Genomic DNA, 12,553 nt, shown 5'->3' with positions numbered 1-12,553 from the left:
CTAGGGTCATGGAATTAACCCATCTGCTGCTAGGCCTTAAGGAAATGAAGGCCTCCTTTGCCTACACACATCCACATTACTCATGTCTCCTTTCTTTTGGCTTTTATGTGGCAACAGCATCACACCAAACAGCCCAGATATGGCTTTGATGAATCCAAGTATATTGATTATAACAAGTCCAATAAAAATGAAGACAAAACAGTCAAAAGGCCAAACGCCTTTTGCCAAACACCAATTTGTGTTGTCCCCTTCTTCCAGAAACAGAACTGGAGGGAATGTTAGAGGTTACCTAGTCTAACCCTTCCATTAATAATTAATAATAAGAAGGCCGATATTATAACATGATGAATTTCATAATAAGGAGGCAGAGGCCCAGAGAGATGAAGAGATGTACCGAAGGTAGAGAATGTTAGACGGGACAGCCAGGGTTGTCTGGCTGTTGGAATATTCTTGGCACTATCCCAGGTTGCCTTCCTGACCCTTCCCATCTCAGGAGGACAAGCCTTGAAAGAGACAAGCACTGAGACATGACATGTGGGTCATGACCATAAAAGAAAGAAAAAGCGTAGACTATGAGAGAGTGTCAGATATTCTGTGTCCTTCAAGAAACCCTGTAACTATCATGACTGGCTGTGTGAGGACTGGCTGTGTAAGAGGGGGGTTGCTAACCAGGAATGGGTTCTTTGCTCATTTTGCTCCCTAGCAACTACAGGGCTGGCTTCATGGATGTGTAACCAATGTAGTTGTTCAGAGACCTCCATTCAAAAGGATCCCATGCTGGAAATTTCATGCTCTGTGGTCTCTATCTTGAAATTCCTAATTTTATCTTCATGAAATTGTGTTTTGAACATGAAGTCAGATGGGACAAGAAGCATGCACTGGGGGTTGGGAGCCTGGGCTCAGGTATGATCCTGTCTCCCATTTCCTCACTGCTTCCCTAAGACAGGTTCTCTGTCACCTACTCTCTATCACTCGTTGGTGCTCTGGGTCATTTGGCTTCTCCATTTCTACTCCTGACCTGTGACTGTGGCCACACTCTACCCGGGGTCACTTGTCCCCATGGGTTGAGGTGGTAGGCTCTTGGAAAGGGGAATTGATTTACCCACATCCAGCCAGGCTGCTCTCTTGTGATGCTGGACAGTGACAGCCATAGCCCCTCATCAGCCATGCGATCATTAGGGTAAACAACCCATGCATGCACTTAAAACCAGCCTGTACCCATACAACCATTCGGTTTTCATTTTCAGTATAGTATTCAATAAACCACCTGAGATATTCAACACCTTATTATAAAATAGGCTTTGTATTGGATGATTTTGCCCAACTTTATGCTAAAGTTCTAAGCACATTCAAGGTAGACTAGGCTTGGCAGCCCCGGTAGCTCAGCGGCTTAGGGCCACTTTCAGCCCAGGGCATGATCCTGGAGACCTGGAATCAAGTACCACATTAGGCTCCCTGCATGGAGCCTGCTTCTCCCTCTGCCTGTGTCTCTGCCTCTCTCATGAATAAATAAATAAAATCTTACAAAAAAAAAAAAAAAAGGTAGACTAGGCTAAGCTATGAAGCTTGGTAGGTTAGGTTTTTTTTTTTTTTTTTTTAAGATTTTATTTATTTATTTGAGAGAAAGAAAGCATGATCATGGGAAAGGGGTAGAGGGAAAGGGACAAGTAAACTCCCCGCTGAGCAGGGAGTGTGACACGCTGGGCGATCTCAGGACCCTGGGATCATGAGCTGAGCCAAATGCAGACGCTTAACTGACTGAGCCACCCAGATGCTTCAGGTTAGGTGTATTAAATGCATTTTCAACTTACTATATGTTCAACTTGTGATGGGTTTATCTGGATATAACCCCATTATAAATCAAGGAAGTTCTGTATACCATAATGTCTCATCAAATCTGTATTATTGCAGAACATAATTATAGTCTCATATAAATTTTGTGATTCAACTTGATCAAAGCACTGATGTAAGTTGTCAACACTTTTAGTTAGATCAGGTATGAATGACAGGAAAATTTTTGTGGAGGATTTTTTGTGTTGTTTAATTTTACTTACAACTGGATTAAGTATAATCTTTGAGTTGGAAAAATATATTGATTCAATATCATTTAGACTGGAAAAATTGTAAAAGAATTATAGAGTTGGACAACAAATATGACTAGAAACTATGTCAGAGTTATTAAAAACTGATTAACAATCATGGTTTATTCATCACGAATCTTTGGCACCTAAAGAAATTTTTCTTGAGCCTCATGGATTTATTGAAATCAAATGAGATGCCAGTTAGCAAAACTTGTAGAAATATATTGTTCAGATATTGGTGCTGACCATATCTACTTACTATAGGTAGTACAATTCCTGGTTGCCATAAGATAAAATATTTAGCAAAGTATGATACATAAACTCAGAAATAAGATTTAGATTTCTTGAATTGGGAAAATACCTTATTTGCCAAATATTTTTGGACATGATACTGGATAGTAAAAGTGCATATTTGGCTGATTTGGGGCATTCTTAACTACTATTTTGGAAGAAAACCATATATATATATATTGGTTGGTTGGTTATATATATATATAATCTTTTAAAGATTTTATTTATTTATTCATGAGAGACATAGAGAGTGGGGCAGAGGCACAGCCAGGGGGAGAAGCAGGCTCCCTGTGGGGAGCCTGATATAGGGCTCGACCCCTGGATCCCAGGATCACGACCTGAACTGAAGGCAGAAGCTCAGCCACTGAGCCATCCAGGTGCCCTGGAAGAAAACTATATTTTAACATGTCAAACACATTCAAGGATTCCAAAAGGCATGGCAGTTTTAAAAGATGGTGGTTATGTATTCCTCCCATCAAGAAATGGGATTGAATTCCTTTCCACTTGAATCTCAGCTGATTTTCTTGTAACCAATAAAATATGGTGGGAGTGATGATGTATAAATTCTGCGGTGAGGTCAAAATGAGACTTGCAGCTTCTGCTTTGGTCCTTTGGAATACTTGGTCTCCAGATGATTTCTCCTGAGACACGGCTGTGAAGGTCTGAGAATCCCAAACCACCTAAGAGCCCACATGTAGGTTTGCTGGTCAACAGCACCAGCTGAGTCCAGTCTTCCGGCCATCCACGCCAAAGCACCGGACATGAGAATGGAAAAGCCATCTGGGAAATGGATCCTCTTGTTCAAGGTGTTCACTTGAAATTTCACTGAATGGAATTTATGTACATGTCTGTATGCAAGAATTATTTGCATTGCTATGAGTTTTCTACAAGTTAATGTTTATTTCTACAGAGTTCTAAACAGCCAAGTCAATACTGGGCGAAGGCAAAGGTGACATTGGCAATTACTACTGAGTGGATTTGCAGAATCAAGTATGCATTAACACATTTAGAGAGATCTACACTAGTAAAGTTGGGTTGATTTTTTTTTTTGACTGGTTTACCAATGTGTTATTCTCTTGTTTTTCATTTTTAGAGGTGAATACCTACCTCCTTACCCACTGAATGGTCAAATGACCAAAAATTAGCACCTGGAAGTGTGCATGGTATTTAACAAGATAGCAAATATTGGCTTAGCTAATACTAGAAATAATGGATATCTCCGGAAAATTTGTGGACAACATGAATGCCCGTAACTTTAAATGTAACTTTAATAAACTGTTGGCTTTTAATAGAAGGCTCTGTATGACCCAGTGATAAAATGTCCTGGTGACAGGTCAGCTTTTTTTCTGTAGTAGAAATACAGATAATACTTTTCAAGGTTGTTCTTGTCATATTCTCAAACACATGCCAATTTCCCATCTACCCTCTAAAATTGTTCCTATTCTTAAGATTTGAAGTGCACTGCAACTTCTTCATTCAGTGCTCCAAATAAAAACTGACATGTTTTACTTGGGTGGGTAGGTGGGGGAGGGGGAGCTATCAACCCAGAAAAGCCAAAGGCACATGTCCCTAGAGGATCAGAAGCACCAGCATTCCAATAAAAAGATGTTCATTCCAAAGTCTTTAAATTTCCTTATAAATGTAATAATTTTACTTTCTGGACATTCCCAACATCATTGCAACATATAGAAGGGAACATTACAAAATTAGTTTGAGTGAGATAAAATGAGAGATATTGTTATACTTCATTTCCCTCTCAAAGTCCTAATCATTCCTTTTTAGAGGAAATTCTGAAGCTTGAAAGAACATTTGAATAAATTATACATTTGCTTTTCACTGAATCTGAACCAATAACTCTGAATCAATAATTGAATTGCCTTGGTGAAGAGAAAAGAGAATAAATAATTGCATTTAATTCTGACACTGAAAAATGATTAAAAGACATTATGTTTATTATTTAGGTTGAGATTAAGAAAAATTTCTAGCGCTGATTAGAAAGTATTAACATATTACCAGTCACAACAACCCATTTGGGTGAATTTGTAGGGTTTTCAACTTTGGATTAAAAAGGCAAAGGACAAAGGTCAACAGTGTGTACTAGTTTCATCAAATGGGCTCTGGACTGGAATCTGGCTTGGGTTTGGGTATCAGTTATGAATTATCTCTTTGATCTGGGACAAATTTCTTGATATTTCTCAGCTTAAATAAATGTTTTCTCTTTCCTGTGAGTATATTTACCCAGAGAAAAAACATCAGTGATTTTTCTGATAATTTGATGTGGTCTGGGTTAAAAGTTTTGAAAGCAAATGGATGGTACAAAGCACACAGAAGTTTAAGATGGTTCAACCTAGTAATACTATTACTTTTTAAAGAACTTTCATACCTTAATTACCAACATGTGAATTATTATATTAAATTCAAATTTTAGGTTTTAGGATAAGGTACCTTATTTAGAATAAAGTAGTCCATTTATTTACTTCTAGGGCCTCTTTCTAGAAATGTATTACAGCATTAATTCATTCATTTGCTCATTAGTCCTTCTAATGACTTTTTTTTGAGCGTCTATTTCATGCCAGCCACTATATATGTGCCTGAGATGTCACAGCTAATGAGATCTAGGACCCATTGTCTGTATTCAGGTTGCTTACAGATGGGGTGGATGGAGAGTGAGCAGATAATGGAAATGTTAGGTATTCAGTAAGTAATCTGTAGGCACACAAAGGGGAGGATCAGAGAAGACCTTTCAGAGGAAGCGATGTCTAAGCCAATCTATGTGAAACAAAGGGTCAGAGTGCTCCAGTTGGAGGACACAGTCTGTGTGTGCAGTGGCCAAGGCCAGGAATGGCAAGTAAGTGAGTGGGGAGCAAGGCAAAAACTGGTGAGAGAGCAGGAGGGGCCCAGGGCTTTGTATTGTAAAGAGTATAGATGTTATTCTGAGGGTAATTTTATTTATTGCATTTAAGCTTTATATTGCATTACACTTAATATAATCCATTTATTCCCCTATCCAACACATTGTTATGGAGCATCTGTAAGTATTTCTTGTGTCAAATGCTGTGAAGAAGACAGATATGTTTCTTGCCTCGATGAGCTTACAGTTTGGTGGGAGAGCAGGAAGTAAAATAGTCAATAAAAATATATACATATTTACTGATTGTGGAAAGTACTATAAAAGATGTTGTAATAGGGAATAATGGAGTGGGGTGCCTCTGGTAGGGTGGGTTAGGAGGGCAGAGACCCAGGGGTTGGGAAAGAGCCAGCCACGACCATGCGGAGGGGGAGGAAGAGCAATCCAGGCAGGCAGGGGAAGATGCCAACAAGTGTGGAGTGTCTGAGGAATGGAAAGAAGGCCATCTGTATCTGCAGCAAAGGATGAGAGGGAAACAGGAACTGAGCATCAGATGGTGCAGGGTTGGCACCCAAGAGTTACAGGGCGGTTAGCAGGAGCACCCGGGTGGCTCAGTTGGTTAAGCATCTGCCTTTGGCTCTGTATAAAAGAGAGGAGCCCGTCACAGGAGTTTATGCAGAGGAGAGGCATAATCAAAGCCAACCTTTGAAAGAACCCCTCTGGCTGCTGAACTGATTCTGTTCTGTACGAGCCACAGGCCTGGAGTTAGGGGTGGGGACAAGACAGGAAGCGGATGGTCAGAGAGGTGTCCTCTCCCAGGTGACTTGGGCTGGCCTGTGACACTGAAGTAGTGAGAAATGATTGGAGTCTATATATAGTTTCAAGCTAGAACTAACAAGATTTCCCATTAAACTGCGTATGGCATGGGAAAGAAAAAGTCAAGATAATGGCAAGGTTTTTGGTTTGAGCAATTAGAAAAATGGATGTGGAAGAGGTGAAGCAGGAAGGGGTTCAGGGGTCCAGTTTTCCGTCATTCTCTGTCTCTCAAACACCAGCAAGACAGAGAGTCCACTCCCTGAGAGTCCCTTGAATCTCACAGGCTCTCCCCCACCGGCCCCCTTATATCCTGCAGTGGGCCCCTCTCTTTTATACAGAGGAAAAGCCAAAGCTTTCAAGTGGCCTCTGAGGCCTGAAATGACCCATCCTTTTCATTACTTCTCTGACCTCACCTTCTGTGCTCTCGCCTTTCTGCTCCAGCCCCTCTGACCTGTCAGTTCTTCCTCACTTAGGCTCCCCTTGTCTTAGGGCTTTGCGCTGGCTGGTTCCTCCGCCTAGAATGTACCCCCCCCCCCAGAGGAGCACGTGGCTAATGTGCTCTCTCGCTGCCCCATCCTTGTTCTCCATGGGGCCTTTCCACACTGGTAACAATCTCACACCATCCTCTAACGCTGCCTATTCTCCTAGCCTGCTCTACCTTCTAATTTGGCCATAGCATTTATTACTTTATAAAATATAAGGTAGTAAATGATTTATTATTTCTACTGTGTACTACCTATATTACCCAACTCTACAGGGACAAGGGTCTTTGTTCTGATCACTGATGAATCTAATTGCCTGTGACCGTGCTTGGCATATAGTGAGGGCTTGATAAGTATTTGTAAATGAATGAACGATGCAGAAGGAATCAGCAATGTGTGAAGCCAGAGAGTAGAGCCTAACGCAATAAACACAGGCTAAAGCATGGTTTATACAGGGAAGACTCAGAGGCAGGGGGTCAGCAAAATGTGTGGAGTGCCCCCAATTGTCACTCTTGGCCAGGCTTGACTTGAAGCTCTCTGGTTGTGCTCCAGGAGAGGTCTCCACTCTTTTCTTTTTAATTGTTGTTTAAGATTTTATTTATTTGAGAGAGAGAGAGAGAGAGAGAGAGAGCACGGGGAGAGGAGTAGAGGGAGGGGGAGAAGCAGACTTTCCCCTGAGCAGGGAGCCTGATGCAGGGCTGGGTCCCAGGACCCCAGGATCATGGCCTGAGCTGAAGGCAGATGCTTAACTGACTGAGCCACTCAGGCACCCTGAGGGTCTTCCCCACTCTTCCCCACCCATCCCTCTGTCAGAGGAGTGGGGAAACAACTGGCCAACTGATCAAGTTAAAATAGGGGCTTTCCAAGCAGGAGAATGGCCTTGTTGGCAAGAGGAATGCTCTGATCTCAGATGACAGCCTATGGGAGAGAAAGAAGCTGCTTGAGGACCCCCCAGCAACTAAAGAAGACTTATCTCTTCCCAGGATGGTTTCCAAGTCTTTGACTCGAGCAAGGAGGCAGATGGTGTGCTGTTTTGGAGAGCCAAGGAGGACTGAGGGAGGGAAAGGTTGTGAGGACCAAGAGTTCAGTTTCGGACACATTGCGTCCGAGGTACCTGTGAATTGCGTGTGTGAATGTCAAGGAGTTTGTCTGATAAATGCGTTCTGGAGCTTGTAGATTTCTTTTTGCTTTTTTTGTACTTTTCTTTATGTGCCAGCTTCCTGTTGGCACCCAGCCGGATGGCAGACAGGGAGACAGGTGGCCAGGGTGCCCCTCCACCCTCATTTTCCAGCTGTCTCTCAGCAACTGCATGAATTAGGAAGTACATTCTTTCATTTCTTCATCCCATAATCAGGCTTGGAGCTTTTTCTAAGACCTGGTATTCTGCTGGGAGCTGAGAGTATAAGAACTAATAACATTAAATATCAGCACTCAAGAAATCACATCTCATTGGTGAGATATGCTGACAAATATTGAGATATGCTAAGGTGTTTGTCACTTGAAGAATAAATGAATACATCCACCTCCCTTCCTACCAGAAAAAGACCCCTAATGAGGGTGAGTCTTATCAATGACCTATTAACCCTTATGAGTTAGGGACCCATTTCTTTTTTTTTTTTTTTAAACCTGACAGTTTATTCTCTTATGTTTTTTTATTTTTTAAAAAGTGTTTAATTGGAGTTCAATTTGCCAACATATAGCATAACACCCAATGCTCATCCCGCCAAGTGCCCCCCTCAGTGCCCATCACCCAATCACCCCAACCCCCTGCCCACTTCCCCTTCTACTACCCCTTGTTCATTTCCCAGAGTTAGGTGTCTCGCATGTTTTGTCACCCTCACTGATATTTTCACTCATTTTCTCTCCTTTCCCTTTAGTGAAAGGGAATAAAGGGACCCATTTCTTATTTCCACATGCCTGCAGGCCACGTTTTGAAAAGAGATGGGATATATACAGAAGTTAAGTCAGAGAGGTGGGCTGGAATCAAATACTTGGGAGTCACCAGCACATGAATGGTCACAGAGCCCACAGGCATGATCTGTGACATCGTGGATGGGCTCACCTTGGGAAGATGTGCAGAATGACATGATGTGTCAGGAAGAAGGTAGGGTGTGCCCCCGCCTGGAGAACACCAGAGACTTAAGGGCAGGGCGGGAAGAGAGAGAAGCCCACGAAGGCAGTAGAGAGTAATCTGAGGTAGGTGCATTTGAGACTGATAGACCACAGGGGCCAAAGGAGAAAAGCCAGGGAGAAGGGGGGATCTCTGTCAAATGATACAGAGGAGCTATCCACCCTGATATAGACCAAAATATGCCTGTTGGACTTTGTGAATGAAGATCAATTTCAGAGGAAGTTTTAACATCTATCAACAAAGTGAACAAGAGGAAAGGAAATGAACACTCTGTGTGTAAAGCAATTTGTAAAGCAATTTGTGGAGGAAATGAGAGAACTGAGATATACTGGAAAACAAGATAAGACCAAGGGAAGTGTCTCTGCTTCAACTGGAGGGTGTGAGATGATTCTACGTGGAAAGGAGAGAGTCGGGGGAGAGGGAAAGGTTGAAATCACAAGGATGGAGCAAGATGGGCCAGAATGCCCAGAGAAGTGATACCTGGCCCCAGTGCAGGTGACAGGATCAGCCTGGATGGACAGTGGGACACCTCATCCTCTGAGACAGGGGAGGAATCAAGGATGGTATTCTCCAATGACCACTGAGCCCTTGTCCTACAAGTTACATGAACTCCCGTAACTCCACTTCCTCCATGGGGCCTTTGCAGGTACAACCAAGTGCTAAAGGTTCTTCTTCGTTTCTGGAATGGTTGAGGCATGACTGGGCTCTGCCTCTACTGTAGGCTTCTCCATTCCTGATGCACTCTGCTCACCCAGCAAACACCCTGTGGGAATGCCCCCTTTGGGTGGCCCAGAAGAAAGGACTCTAAAATCAAGAGTGGAGAGAGCATGATTGAAGACACGTATTATATATTCGGAAGTATGTTATAGATATTATTTAAGGAGTGGCAATGGTTCTGTGTTTGCACTGGCGGCATAAGATCTTTTAGCTAAATTTTAATCTGTAGAGGGACTGAGAGAGAGACAAGACAGACAGGGCTGCTGGTTGGACAGGTGGCAGACAGGTTGCTGCTGCATATCTGTGTTGTCTCTGAAGTTCATGGGGTTTGTTCACCTAAATTTCAGGCAGTGGGACATACCCTAGGGATATGGGGTTCTATCATTGCCACTTTGGTTGAACCTCGGAATAAATTATACAAGGAGGAGGGCACATCCACCCAGACAACTCCCTCCCAGCCTCCTTTCCTTCTTGCCAGATGAGGAAACCAGACATCGAACTGAATGTTGGGGAGTATTTGCTCCTGGAGTCAAGCTTCCTGAGCTTGCATTCTGGCTCTGTCAGGTACCATCTCTGCAGCCTGGGGTATGTTAATAGGCCTTCCTGAGCTGCCCTAGTAAATGGGTAGAGGTGCAGAGCCTGTAACAACCTCACGGGCTTGTTGTGTAGGATAAATAAGGCAATTCATGCAATGAGTTTGCATAATGCCTGGGACTTGACGAATGTTCCATAAATGTTAGTTATCAAAAGCTCTCTTTTAGAAATTCAGAATAATCTACATTAGTGAGACTGAGCATTCACTGTGCACATGTCCTTATGCTCTGGGCGGGGTGGGGGGGTGACATAGGGAAGAGGGGCATAACTGGAGGAATTAGGGAAGAATTCAAAGTCTCTTCAGCTGATATTTGAGGGACATGCAGAGGAGACGTGGGGAGGTTCTAGGTGTGCTAGCAGTGCGGGCAAAGGCACTGAGCAGGGGAAGTGAGGGGCACCTTAGGGGAACCAGCATTTATTCTCATGCTGCTGGAGGATGAGGAGCCCAGGAGAGAAGAGGCATGACATGAGAAGCTGGGTGTGAGCCAGCTCATCAGATGACCTTTTGATGAAGGTCTAATGAATTCATTGCCAACAAAAACTAAATTCAAGTTTTAGTTGGAGTTTGACTACGAGATCGCTCTATGCAGCCCATACCAATTCCTGCTGCACCTCCATCCAGTCCACTTTGGCATTTTCACCGTGGGCAGGTTGATTCTTGATTTTGCATTTGTGTCTATCGCCCGAGTCTCTCCCCAGATGATGATGGCTATAGAGACAAAGTATTTCTAAATAAAAAACCGTAGAGCTAGTCAAGAATATAAATTCAAAGGCAGGATCTACAGTATTCAACCAAATAAATACCCATCGATGTGGCATGCTATGAAGCTTTAATTACTGTGCTCAAGATCAAAGTAGTATTACTCAGGAGTGGAGAAGCCAAATGTAAGTGAAGGAAGTCTTCCTTAAACAAGTGATGACCGGGGCGCCTGGGTGGCGCAGTCAGTTGAGCTTCTGCCTTTGGCTCAGGTCATGATCCTGGGGTCCTGGGATCGGGCCCCATGTTGGGCTCCCAGCTCACTGGGGAGCCTGCTTCTCCCTCTCCCCCTTGTTTGTGCTGGTGTGCTCTCCTTGCTCTGTCTCTCTCAAATAAATAAATAAAATCTTTAAAACAAAACAAAACAAAACAAAACAAAAAACAACTGATGACCAATTCCCTGAGCTTAGCCAAATGTTCCACCGTATTTATACCCACAATGACCTTATGGAAAGAGGAGAGTGTGGTATTGTGCTGTGTTAGGTTCGGGACACAGTTTACTGGGTGGTGCTCACAAAGCACACAAGGATGTTAATGCCACAGGAAGATGGCTTCTGAATGAGGCAGAGCATCCTTCTATCTGCACTTCCAGGCTGTGTTCCTGAGCACTAAACCCTGAGCATTGCTTAGATATTTGTTAATATCTGTACTTTACTGTTTTCCAACTTCATTACACCATGATCTAAAATATTAGCCATATGCTCAACTCTAGACCCTAGGGAGAGGAGGAGTGAGACGGGGCCAGAGGATCTTTTCAAGTTCTATTTTGGGGAAGATACAGACAAGACATGGGAGTCAGGAAAAGAGATTGCTTTACTTGTCCATAGATTGGCAATTAGAAACCATGGTCTCCGTGGTTCTGTTTTTCATTTTAAATCCAGATCGAGAATAAACAATTTATTTCCTTTGCTCCTGGCTCTCTTTTCTCTGAATTCACTATATCACCATCATCCAATCACCCCATGTCCTCACTGAGGGGGAGGAGACCTAAAACCAATCTCTTCCTAATCTTAAGGGATGCTCCACTATTTGGGGGTTTCAAAGGGGGAGGAGACATGGCCAGGGGAGGTGGCAAAGTGCTCCTGTGCCATTTGCATCAGCTCATAAGTAAGAATGTAGAATTAAAACCTTAAGAGCCTTTGCAATCTGGCCTCAACCCGTCTCTCCAGCTGTCTCCCATTTCTCACTGTCCCAAATTATAGGCTCCTAGTATACACCCCTACTCATTGTCTCCTAGCAGAAGCCCCTGTAGGCTAGCTACTCCAAAGCCATTCTGAATATCATTCTTCTTTGCTGCTTCCCACTATAGAGCCTGGGAAGCCGAACGAACACTTTCCTCATCTCTTTTGCAGATGTAGGTGACTCTGTGTCAGCTCTGGCCCATTAGATATACATGGAAATCTGATGGGGGAGCTTCTGCTTTTGTTTCCTCATAAAATTAGACAGATACTATTGATACAGCCTTTGCTCCTCTCCCTTTTTTCCTGCTTTGAACATGGATGTGATCATGGATGCAGCACCAGCCATCTTGCAGCCTCTGACAGCAAGGAAAGTCAGAGATGTAAGCATGGAGCTGCTGAGCCTACTGCTAGGTTTCTTACTATGTGAGAACATAAAAGTGTTTTAGTTTAAGCTGCTGTTGGTTCAGTTGTCTGTTACTCACAGCTGAATTCATCCCTAAATGTGGCCCTGAACTAGGTGCTGGGGGCATAAGGGGGAACAAAGTAGGTTTGGGCCTCCTTCTTATTATCAAGAGAGAGAGAGAAAGAGTTAAGTCTCTAAACTGCAAATGATGGTTTGTCTTAAGAAGGAAAACATAAACACAACTCTATGATG

Source organism: Canis lupus, chromosome 27 (assembly GCF_003254725.2).
Source record: "Canis lupus dingo isolate Sandy chromosome 27, ASM325472v2, whole genome shotgun sequence".
NCBI classification, from domain to species: domain Eukaryota; kingdom Metazoa; phylum Chordata; class Mammalia; order Carnivora; family Canidae; genus Canis; species Canis lupus.
Note: the sequence above shows the minus strand (reverse complement) of the source record.